This window comes from Alligator mississippiensis, chromosome 1 (assembly GCF_030867095.1).
Source record: "Alligator mississippiensis isolate rAllMis1 chromosome 1, rAllMis1, whole genome shotgun sequence".
Taxonomy (NCBI): Eukaryota; Metazoa; Chordata; order Crocodylia; family Alligatoridae; genus Alligator; species Alligator mississippiensis.
Genome location: NC_081824.1, coordinates 457,945,610 through 457,957,612, shown reverse-complemented (window position 1 = coordinate 457,957,612; position 12,003 = coordinate 457,945,610).

Genomic DNA, 12,003 nt, shown 5'->3' with positions numbered 1-12,003 from the left:
CACAGGACTTTTCAGTATTATTATTTGTTTGAACCACATCATCTCTTTTAGATAAAAATCCAGTTTTCATTTGATACCCGCCAGTGATTGAACAATCCACCACAAACCTTGATAAGCTGTTCCAATGGTTAATTATATTCATACTTAATGTGCACCTTATTTCTAGTATGAATTTGTTTTTATATTAGTTATTGGACCTCATTATAACTGTTAGAGTATTATCAATTTTTATGTCTCCCCTGTAAGTACTTATATACTGTGAATGTAACAGGGCACCAGTTTCAGGCCTTGTTACGGTCCAGACCAGGGGTAGACAATTCTTTTGGTTGGAGGGCCACTTTATGAGTTTTGTGAGTTGTCAAGGGCTGCTAGGGTAGCCCTGCCCCTTGACAAGTGCCCCACCCCCTGGTCATCATCTTGGGACCAGAAGTCCTGCCCCTAAACCCTGACTTTTGCTACCAGAAATATGTCCCCTTGTCCCCAGAAGTACTTCTTTTGGGAAGGGGGTGTGCTAACTTGGAACCAGAAAAAAACAAATTGTATACTAAAAATTAAAATGTTATTATAGATGTTTAATTTTTAGTATATATTTCAAAACAGTATTTTTGTCCTGATTTCTGTGTGCTTGCATCATGTATATAGAGGTAATTACATAATAGCTCAAAATGAAGTCTTACTCTTGTATATTGTGGGGGGGGGCGTGTATGGAGGGGCATGGGGTGAGGTGTGGGTGAGTGGGTATGGGGTTTGTGGGGGGTTGTAGATGTGTATGTGAGTTGTAGGGGAGAGTGTTGGTGTATGTGTTCGGATGTGTGTGTAGGTTGCAGTTAGGTGTGAAGGGTGTGGATGTGGGGGTGGGTATGGGGTTTCTGGGGGCTGTGGGTGGGAGAGTGTATGTAGGGTGTGTGGTGGGATGTAAGTGGGCTGTGGGGAAGGGTGTGAGGGTGTGTGTGGATGTGGGTCGGTATGGAGGGTTTGTGGGGGGAGTGTTTGTGGGAATGTGTGGGTGTCAGTGGGTATGGGGCTTGTGGGGGGCTGTGGTTGTGTGTGTGTGGGGGTTGTAGGGTGTGTGGAGAGGGAAGGTGGCTGGGGGTGTGTGGGGTGTGTGTGGATTGTGCAGGGGGGGTGTGGTCCAGCCCCTGGTCCAGACTGTCATGATGGACCAAAGCCCAGAAAAACTTACTGCCAGACCCTGGGATGGTGGTGCACTTACTGGAGCTGCACAGCTGGCTACCGGAGGATGAACTGTGATCCCGCTGGTCTGTGTGGGCTGCACGGGGTCATGGGCATCTGGAGCCAGCTCCTGTTGTCCAACAGGAGTTACACCAGAAACCAAAAGGGGCTGCTGGCATAATTGAAACCCGCCCCCCCACCCCAGAGAGGGGAAGCATGAGGAGAGGTGGGCTCATGCAAACCACACAGAGGTGCAGAGGCAGTGCTGGGAGCTGGTATGGTAAGCCAGAGCCAGGGACAAAGTCAGACCCTGGAAGGACAAACTCCTTCACTAGAGAAGCAGAACAGAATGCTGCATGTCGCAGGGCACCTTAGTGCCTGCTCCTAAGAGAGGAGAAACTGCCAGGGAGAGAGCCCTGGCAGAACCAAGTGAGCACAGCTGTGGGTTGCCGGAGCAACTAAGGGGAGCCAGCTGCCTGTAGGGGGCAGGGCCTGGCCCTTATAAAGCCCAGGGCCAAAGCCAGGCTGGCAGTTTTCTGCCAGCAGCTGGAGAGGTAGGAGCTCCCTCGGCCGAGATATGGGAAGGAGCCTAAGTCGCAAGTACAGCTCATGATAGCCCTGGAGGCTTGAGCTAGGATGATGGGTTATGGCCATGCGGCTTGCATTTGTGTTACAGCCTAGGGGCTTGTGGTTTTGCTTTGTGTTTGTGTTATTACTCCTGGAGGCTTGGGTGAGGCTGTAGGGGTTGGAGGAGGCCTCAATCACAGGGACCCCAGAGAGTGTGGGGTGCCCTAGCGCCAGGAGGGCGCATTATTGTTCATAGCGCCAGGGAAGGCGCAGCTCGCACGCCAGTGTATGAGCAGCTGGTGGCGAGGAGCGTGGCCAGTGGGTCGCGGGCGCAACCCGTAGGTTGCAGACGGGGACCTAGGCCCCGGATTGCATGTGGGGGAACATAGACCCCGAAGGCGCAGCTCGCATGCCACTGCGCGAGCAGCTGGCGGCGAGGAGCGCTGCCAGTGGGTCGCGGGCGCAACCCGTAGGTTGCGGACGGGGACCGAGACCCCGGATTGCGTGCGGGGGAACATAGCCCCCCAGCCCCAGGAAAGGGGCGGTATTACTGAGTAGCCCTGTGTGGGCACGGCAAGCCCCGGAGAGGGGGAACACCCTTGTACGTTATTGAGTAGCCCAGTGTGGGCGCGGTGAGCCCCCAGAGAGGGGGAACGCCATCGTGTTTTACTGAGTAGCCCAGTGTGGGCGCACGGGCATAGCGAGCCCGGCCGCAGGCTAGTGCGGCAATACCCTTCAGACCAAGGCAGGGCGCTGCGGTTGCCCCTGAGAAGACAGGGAGTAGCAGCGCGGGGAGCCAGAGTCAGGGAGGGTATCCGTGTGGTTGGCCCATAGGACCGGAGGCCCGCTAGAGAGTCCCGGAGCGGAACCACACCGGCAGGGGAGGCTCAGAGTGGGCCAGATGAGAGTCCCAGCAAGAGGCTGGGCATGAGAGAGGGAGCCCAGGGTGGGCCGCAGTAGAGAGACAGACCAGACAACGTCCTTTACATCTGCGAGGCTTGGGGCGTGGTATCAGGGGAGGTAGGAGCCACGCATAGCCCTAAAGGCTAGGGCGCTTGGGTAGTGCCCATTGTACGGGGAGACCCACGAGGGGTCCAGGAGCTGACAGGCCCGAGGAAACACAAGGCAGCCTCCCTACTACATATTCGATCAAGACGTGGCGGGCGAGAATGGAGGGTGCCCTCGGGCCGGAGTAGCGCGGTGAGAGGGCCTCAAGGAGATCACGGCCCTCCGTGAGGACCCCGCCGTGACACTGCAGTATTCAGTACCTGGATCACTGAGTAAAAAATTTGAGTGCTTGGGCACAAGGACAATGGATTTGGTAAATTGCTTCAGGGGCCAGCAAGGGAAGTGATTCATCCAGAACAGGCTTAAGGGGGAAAGGGATCATGGTGAACTCCCCTATGATTAAATGTAAGTAAGGACTGAGGGATAACTAACAAGTTAATTAATAAAATGCAAAATAATTGATTAATTGTCATCTGATTAGCCTGTTAGCTGATGGGTGATAAGCCCATTAGTTGATGGAATGTAGGTCTTTTTGCAAACATTTCTGCACAAACTTAACTTTTTGTGGTGGCCTATCCCCATGGCAATAGATGGGACTAATCCAATAAGCACAGTTCTGCTCATGTTTAGTTCTTTGCATGATAAGAGCTTCAGTAGGTCAGGCTTCCTAGTTGCTATGTGGAAACAAAGACCTGAACCATTAGGCTGGAACAATACTACAGACAAGTAAAGAACAGTTGAAACAGGCAAAACTAGTCATGCAAAAGAGTAAGGGAAGAGGGCTGTTATCACTGTGCAGTTGGACAGAGATATCAAGTGGATTTCTGGAGTGGTCTGTCTTGGGTCCAGTATTGCTTAACATCTTTATTAATGGTTTGGATGATGGGATTGAGTACACACTTAGCAAATTTGCAGGTGATGCCAACTTGGGTGCCCTTGCTCTGGAGGGTAGGGCGAGGATTCAGAAAGACCTGGATAAACTAGAGGAATGATCTGCAATCAACCAGATGAAATTCAACAAGAACAAGTGCTAAATCCTGTACTTGGGGATGCAATAATTTAATGACAAAATGCAGACTAGGGAATGATTAGCTAGGCTGCAGTATTGCAGAGAAGGACCTGGGTGTTACAGTAGACCATAAGCTGAATGTGAGTCAACAGTCTGTTCTTGCTGCAATAAGGAAAGAAACCCAAACAAACCCCAAAGCACAATCCACTCTGCCAGTATGTAGTTGGCTTTTTTTTTTTAGCAGAAATGTCACCTGCAATTCAAGGGAAGTTACTCATCTGCTCTATTCAGTACAGGTGAGGCCTCATCTGAAGTATGTGTCCAGTTTAAGAAAAATGTGGGCAGATTATAAAGAGTCCAATGGAGGGTGTCAAATATGATTGTAGGCCTGGGAAGCAAGATTTATGAGGAAAGGCTGAAAGAATGAGGGTTATTCAGTTTGAAGAAGAGAAGACTGAGGGGGGATTTGATAAAACTCTTTAAATACTTGAAGGGCAATTATAGAGAGGACGGAGATATGCTATTCTCTGTGGCTGTAGGGGATGGGACTAGGAGCAATGGTCTCAAGCAGCAGGAAGGGCATTTTAGCATGTAGATTAGGAGGAACTTTCTGATTGAGAGGGTGGTCAAGCATTGGAACAAGCTACCTAGAGAAATTGCAGAATCTCCTTCCATGGCTATTTTGAAGAGTAGGTTAGACTAGGGTTGACAAGCCAGTCAATTGTCCAGGCAATATTTTTGACCAGTCGAAGATTATAGCAATATTAAAAAAAAATTTTTTTTTTAGCTTTCTTGATAGAAATATGATTTTTATTGGTTTTTTTTTTTGGACACATTTCTTAATGGAAAATTTGTACTTTTTTGTGTATTATTTGGATCTATTGGCCCTTTTTCTTTTACAATTTTTGACAAATATTTAATTGGCCAATTGGCTAAACTTCATTTGACTGATCAAATACCCAACCCTAGGTTACACAGATATTTGGGTGGGAAGGCTTAGTCCTGAATGATCCTGGCCTTGAGCAAAGAGCTGGATGAAATTGCTTTATGAGGTCCCTGTGAGCCCTATTTTCTTTTTTAAACTATGATCTTACCTGTGGATTACAGAGAAGTTAGCAAAAGGCCGTACTTCTGCATAAAGAAGCAACCTGACAAGATACTACTAAGGGGAGAATTGGAAGAATTATTTTGCTGACTTTGCCTTAATGAAATTAATCTACACCTCTGACCTCATTCCACCTCTAACCTCATTCTCACCACAGATGATGACAAAAAACACAAATGCAAAAACCAGCTGGACATCTTGCAGTGGATAACATCTTACCTTGACTGTTTTAAGAAGAAAATTACAGTAAAATCCTTAAGGAACACAACCATCATAACCTCATATAATTCCTAAAATCCAACAACAAAGTAGTGATTAAACCAGCAGAAAGGGGAGGATCTATAATCATTCTCAAAACCCATTGCTTATGTAATGCTTACTAGTAATCTTTCTGACACTGACTATTGTAAGGAACTTGAGGCATGTCTCACATCAGTATTCACCCTTGAACCCACAGAGATGACTTAATTCCTTCCAGAGATGATCTAATCCCTTCCTGGCTAGGTTCACAAAAAGAAAACACACATAGGCCACATCTATATGTGCAATTAGCATGCAGCAATAAATTCCAGTGCAGTTTGTGCCAGAGTTTATTGCTCCTGGGTGTAGTGTTTGCATGTGTACCTGGGACCACCGTACGTTGAGCCAGAGTGGAATAGCGCTGGCTGGCAGGGGCCCCAGGGGCTGCTCCAGTCTGGTTCAGTGTACTGCAGAGGGGTTGGCTGGAGCATAAGGGTGCTTCAATCCCTGCACTGAAGCACCCTTGTGCCTCAGCCAGCACTGTCAATGTCTACACGTGCCTTTTGCTGCACGTAACTACTACGCTGTAATTAGTTTGCTGTGCTCTAATAAGGGTGCATGGATAGACAGTGATGCTTTATGCAAATTACTTCTCTCCCACTCCAGAAACATTTTACATACTCCCCAAAATACACAAACAAGGAAACCCTGGGAGACCTATTTTGTCCTAGACAATGGAGTTAAAAAAGTTCTTCTTATACCTGGTATTTAGTTTAGGCCGTGTCTGTTTTTTGGTTTTTGTTTATTTTTCCCCCCAGACGTGCCCCAAATCTCATTTAACATCTCTTCTAACTCTACAGTTGGTCTAATAAAAGATATTACCCATCAAACCTTGCTTCTTTCTTTTATATTAGCAATATGTCCTTCCTCTTTCCTCCACACCCTCAATTAATCAGCAATCAGGATTTAGCTTCTGATCCTGTTAATTAAGGGTGACTAAAATTTATTCCTAAGGAAACCCTTCCATGTATATGACAAGACATCACTGCCAGGAAGTAACTGTGATTAAAGATAATGCTAGTTTCTTAGCAACCGTTGAGAGGTCCCTATTCTAATTAAAACTATGCAGTTGCTTGAAAGCCTTATTAGTACATAGTACTTAAAGGTCAATTAAGCTAATTTAAAAAATGATGGTATGAGTAATTTGTCAAATTCTGGCTCTGCATACTTTTAATGTTAAAAATTATCTGGGCTTTTTATTTTGTTTTATCAATAAGAAGATTAAAAAATACTAAAACCAAACACAGGGCAAACATAAATAATGGAGGATGCCAGTCTGCTTTGATTGGAGCCCACTGAGTCTGTTCCTTGGGACTCCCGCAGCCTGGATGGAAAATGGGCAGTGAAACACCCAGAACCAGTCTATCCTGCTTTACCGGCAGGCAACGTAAGGGCAGGTAGATGCAGGAGGGAAGAAATTGTGCACAAATCTCTTTGTCTTGCCAGGTTTCATTTCTACATCTTTTAAATTTGTCTGCTAAACCACCCTTCCCTAGAAAGACACCAAACTCATCTTAATGGCTTTCAAATATATGGAATGATCAATTTGCAAACCAGCAGTATGATACATACAGGAGAACTCCGGTTACAGCAGGATCCCCAAATAGACACTTTTATAGCACATGGAGTCATTGGATATGGATGGATCTCACACAAGTTTCATTGCAGAGTGGGTGCTTATCACTTTCAGGATAGGCATATAAAATTTTGCTAGACTATTGTATTGCAGGGGCCTTCAAATGGCATTGTTACACTGTCTCCCATGTTATTTTCCTAGTTAGACACCTGAGGTGCCGTCTCTGATGCACGGGGTTATTTTATTAATGTTGATTACATAAGTTGTTTGGGTAGAGGTTGTTGAACAGGCTGGAGGAAAGTTTTCTATCTGACTTTGGTTCCTGACTGGTGGATGCATAATTATCCTTGAGGAACTGAGCATTGGTGTTGGACTGAAATTCTTGAAAAAGGTTTGTTCTGAATACTGCTTGTGACCACGTGCATTGTTCCAGAACTGGTGCATGTGTTTTACTTGGAGCAAGTTGCACTTGACTTATGTTACCAGGGGGGGTGTAACAAATCCCTGGCCTTGTCTTCAGGTGACCACGGAGCACTAGGTCCTCTCCCTACTGCCCTGCTTTATATTCTTAGGACTTTGACCAGGTCTTGTTCATAGCAAACTCCTCTTTTTCTAGCAAATTTAAATCTAATCAGCACCCTGATAGGAAATCACAGCTTAGTGGATAACTTCATGAGCTCTTAGGGTACTCTGGGTTTCAAAAAGAAATGAGGTCTGCCATCCTGGTAGGAACAGAGGGCCTGGTCCCATAGAGTGGGTGCTGTGGGAGGGGCCGACAGAAACCCTTGATTCTGATTGTGTTCCAGCCAGGTGCAATGTGACGTCAGAGTGGCTAAAGTGTCTCTTTCTAACTCTAGAGATGTGAGTTTGAGGCCTATTGTGGACTTATGCAAAAGGCTGCCCCCAGTTAACCCAGCTGTAATTGGATTCTTAGTCATCTGGGCTTGGGAAGAAAGGCATCTAGGCATGGTGCTAGCCATACAACTCCTGCATGTGCTGTTGGCTCCAGAAACTGGCATGACTTGACCATACTAGGTGCATGGGTTGCTAGACTCAGAAGAAACTTTGATCTTGACACTGTCTGGGAACACTTACTGGTGTGGGGGTATTTTCTATGGATCATTTCTACCATTGATATAAAGTAGGATAAAAGAGGATTCTTAGGTTGGGGTAATTCCTGAGATCTCACGTCACTAGTGTTGATAAGGCATACAAACTCATGGCCCTTTTAATGACCGTGATGATAGGTGGTCATCCATTTTACCAAGCCATTGACATAATTCGCATCAGTCCAGAACTTTAAGTGATATTAAGGAATAAAAAGAAGGAAAACTCTGTTGATTTAACTGCGGAGATCTATCAACAGGAGTCAGGAGCGTCTGTGGGTATGTGCCTCCTGGCCCTGAAAGAGAGAGCTGCGTGAATCAATTTCTGACTATGCCTTATCTTAACTGTTTCTCCAGGACTCTTGTTGCCTGGGACAGAGACACATACTTAGAGGACGTAGAGTAAAAGGAATCTGACTGTGCCTGAAATAGTGTATCTGAGATTCCATTAGCAAAGAAAATGAAGAGTATAGGTAGAACAAGTGAATATTAAGCATTATACGTCAATTAAAATATTAAGAGAATTTAATAAGCTATTCCTTGTACTTAAAGTTTTATATACATATATAACATATAGTTGTATGTATTGTGAGAGTCAGTAAAGGATTAATGACAACTTGGAATTAAGGAAAGATGGAATATTGGAAAAGTGTTTCTCATTTTGGCTACCTAAAACCCCTCAGTAGATTTTTCTGTTAGACATCCCAATTCTAGATGTGAATTTCCCATGACTTTGGATCCCAAGCCAGACTTTGGGTCAAAGCAACAAATCTGAACTTCTCAACTTGACTAGTGTCCCATTCCAGCTGGCTTCTAAACCTCCTTTTGGTGTTTACCGTGTGTTCTTCAGCAGCCTCATTCCAGAGCTGGCTGCAGTGTAGAGTTAAGTGAAGTGACCTCTTTGAGTAGGACCCTATACACTATACAGTATTGCAGAAGTTTTGCCTGAGTGAAAGTTGTGAAAGTGGGTCCATTGTAGAGACCTGTGCGGGTCTGATTTTAAAAGCCTGCTTCCGAACCGCACCCAATATTATACAACTGGACCCAAGACTGAGACCCACATTAGCAACAGCTTCCTACCCATGGACCAACCCAACCTGCTTTAGGCAAACCCACAATCCAACAGAAACTCTGTTCAAGTGCTGACAGATATGTTAAAAAAACACACGCTTCCCTGGAAGCAGCAGCAGCACATTAATTCAACCCAGCTCCACCATGTCTGTATAGATTGGGTGCTTCAGCAAGGCTTTTTGATTTAATCAGCTGTTAGATAAAAGCACCAGGAAAGCCCTGCTAAAACACCCGATCTATATAGACATTTGGCATGCTGGGTCAAACTAATCTACTGTCTCTTCTAGGCATGTGTACTTTGGGCTTAGAGCGGGAGTGTGCTGAGTATAAAGTAAAGCACAATTTTTTTTTTCTGTCTGTAAGCAGCCATACAATGTTAAAGCACAGAAGAAGCAGCACATCAGTGTTCAAAATGGCTAAGGAGGAAATCAAACAAAAGATAGGTCGTAGTTTGGGACACTTTCTTCCTTCTTTGTTTGGTCTCATTTGCTCTGTTTCTTATTGTAAAGAGCATTTTTTTTCATGTGTCAGCAGCCAGTGGTGAGGCTTACATTCTGACCTGAGTCTAACCTAATATTTTTTTCAGTCCAGCAACCAAACTGCAAAATGTGAAGTAGTTCACATTCCCCCCTGAACCTGACCCACTTTGGGGGGCCACCTATGGGTACCTGACCTAGTGCAGAACTCTAGTCTATTGTTTGTAAAGCACTTTGAAATTATGTGATCTGAAAAAAATGTTGTAGATTATCTACTCTCTTCGTCAGCTATGGGACAGTGATAATGGGAATGTCAGTAGCTGTCTAGGGCAGAGTGCAATCTGATGAATGAACTGTCTTGAGTCAGGGAATTGTAGTTAATATGGTTTTTATTTCTGGTAATGAGAAGTACAGAGACCATTACAGAAATATTGAAATAAGTAGCTTTCAACCTGACCTTTTACCTAAATCTTCTTTAAATATCATGCAGAATCAAAACTGTACATTATTCCAATAAGAGGCCTCATAGCTGATGAACTGTCCATGAAGGAGATGGGCTCCCTCAGTTTCCTAGCTAATAAGAAAAGTGAGATCTTGGGAGGAAGCACCCTGTAGGAACAGATTTTTAAAGTACACTCCATAGGTTTTGCCTTTTGGTATATAGATATTTGTTTTGTATATCAGTACCTAAAATATCTACATCCATCAGGTTGCCTAATGTTCTACTACAGTTGCAACTTGCCTATAAATGCTTTGGTTTTAGGAAATTGGCATAGGAATATTGGTCTAGAAGGAATCTCCTAGGTCACAGAGTCCAGTTCTCCATAATCAGCTCATACAACCCCTTTCATAAGAACATGATTAGTGTTACATCTGTGAGTTATCCACCTGAGTTCAGGAGCAGTTTGTGTTGATTCAGATGCTTTCCAGCAAATTTCCATTATAAAAACTGAATCAGGATGAGACTTCCACATGCATTTTTACAATATAACACAAGTTGAAAGTAGCTTTTTCAGTCCCCAGGATTCTGAAGGTATCAGAGTTGGAAAAACAAAGGGGGTATGCAGTCCAGGGAACCTTTTGAAGGAAATGGCCAAGAATTAGACCCTGAGTTGCATAGGCACCGACTCCGCTCTGGGGCTCTAGCACCCATTGAAAAAAATTAGCGGGTGCTCAGCAATCATGGAGCCATGCTTGCAGCTGTTTAAAAAAAAAAAAAAAGTGCTTTACTGGAAGAAGCAGCACATTACTTCAACCTGGCTCTGAAGCACCTGTAAAGATTGGCCACTTTAGCAGGGCTTTTGGCATTTTTTGCTAAAGCTGATTCAATTAGCTATTAAGTAAAAGCCCCACTAAAATGCCTGCTCTTTACAGATGCTGGGTTGAGGTAATGCACTGCTTCTTCTGGGCATGTGCATGGCAGGGGAATGGACGGAGCTAAGATTAAAGTTCGGGCGGGGGGCTATGTCTGCAAACACCCACCAGCAAAAAACAAAGTTGGCGCCTATGCTGAGCTGAGCCAATGACCACTAGACATAACAAACAGTGAGGTCATTGACCTTTACAGTGGCCCCAGTGCAAATCCATAACATGTACAGGACATCTTAGATAGAGAGAAGACATGAGATCTGAATCGTTTCCCATTGTTCTTAGCTCAGGGTGCATAAGAAGGTCAGTGTCTGCCTTAACCCAAGTACTTGGTAGTCAGCCTCGGGGGACCTGCAAATGCTCCCTTAGTTCCCACTCCCTTTTAATAGAGACAGTTTTCAACCAAATAGGAACAGATTTGCTGAGGCTGCTAGGGAAAAATGCTACTGGATACCAGTATATTATAGTCATTCTTGATTATATCACTTTGTACCCAGAGGCAATTCTGTAACGCTTCATGAAAGTAATGCCCATTTAATCTCATCTCAGCAGGATCTTTGGCAAAATGGAGCAGGATCAGTTTTATGACTCAGCTCATGAATTATGTAGCCATTTGAAAGTGAAGGTCACTTGAACATCAAGTGTAGCATTCTTAAATTGATGGTCAGGAAGAATGTATTAACCAGAACATAAAAAGGAAGTTAGAAAAGTCTGTGGCCTAAATCTTCTCCTTCTTTCCTAACCCTACTTGTGGAGCCTAATGCCTCTGAGCTCTTGTGAAAAAACTGTTTTCATTCTGTGTTTGGCCTCCATGGACACGCCAGTGGTAACTCAGTCTCACAAGAAAGATTCATTAGTCTACTTAGATGATAATCATTTATGATTGAGGAACTCATCAAAGACACTATAAATTCATAGATTGTAAGGCCAGAAGGGACTTTGGAAGATCATCGGGTCCAGCCCCCTGTACCAAACAGGAAAGATAACTGGGATCACCTGACCATACCCCATGTGTGCAGTGCAGGGGTGGGGGTGCGGTCTGTGGGCCCATGGCTCACTCTTGTGTGGCCCCTGCTGTTGCAGCTTGTGTGGCACATGGCCCTTGGCCACTGAAGAGTTATAAGTCTTTAACAAATTCTGTCCCCCATGCATAAGTTAGCCGGGGGGAAACTGCAGTATGCAACAGTATTACAACATAAACACAGTTAAAACCAGAAATACAACAAGAACCCCTGTAATCCATC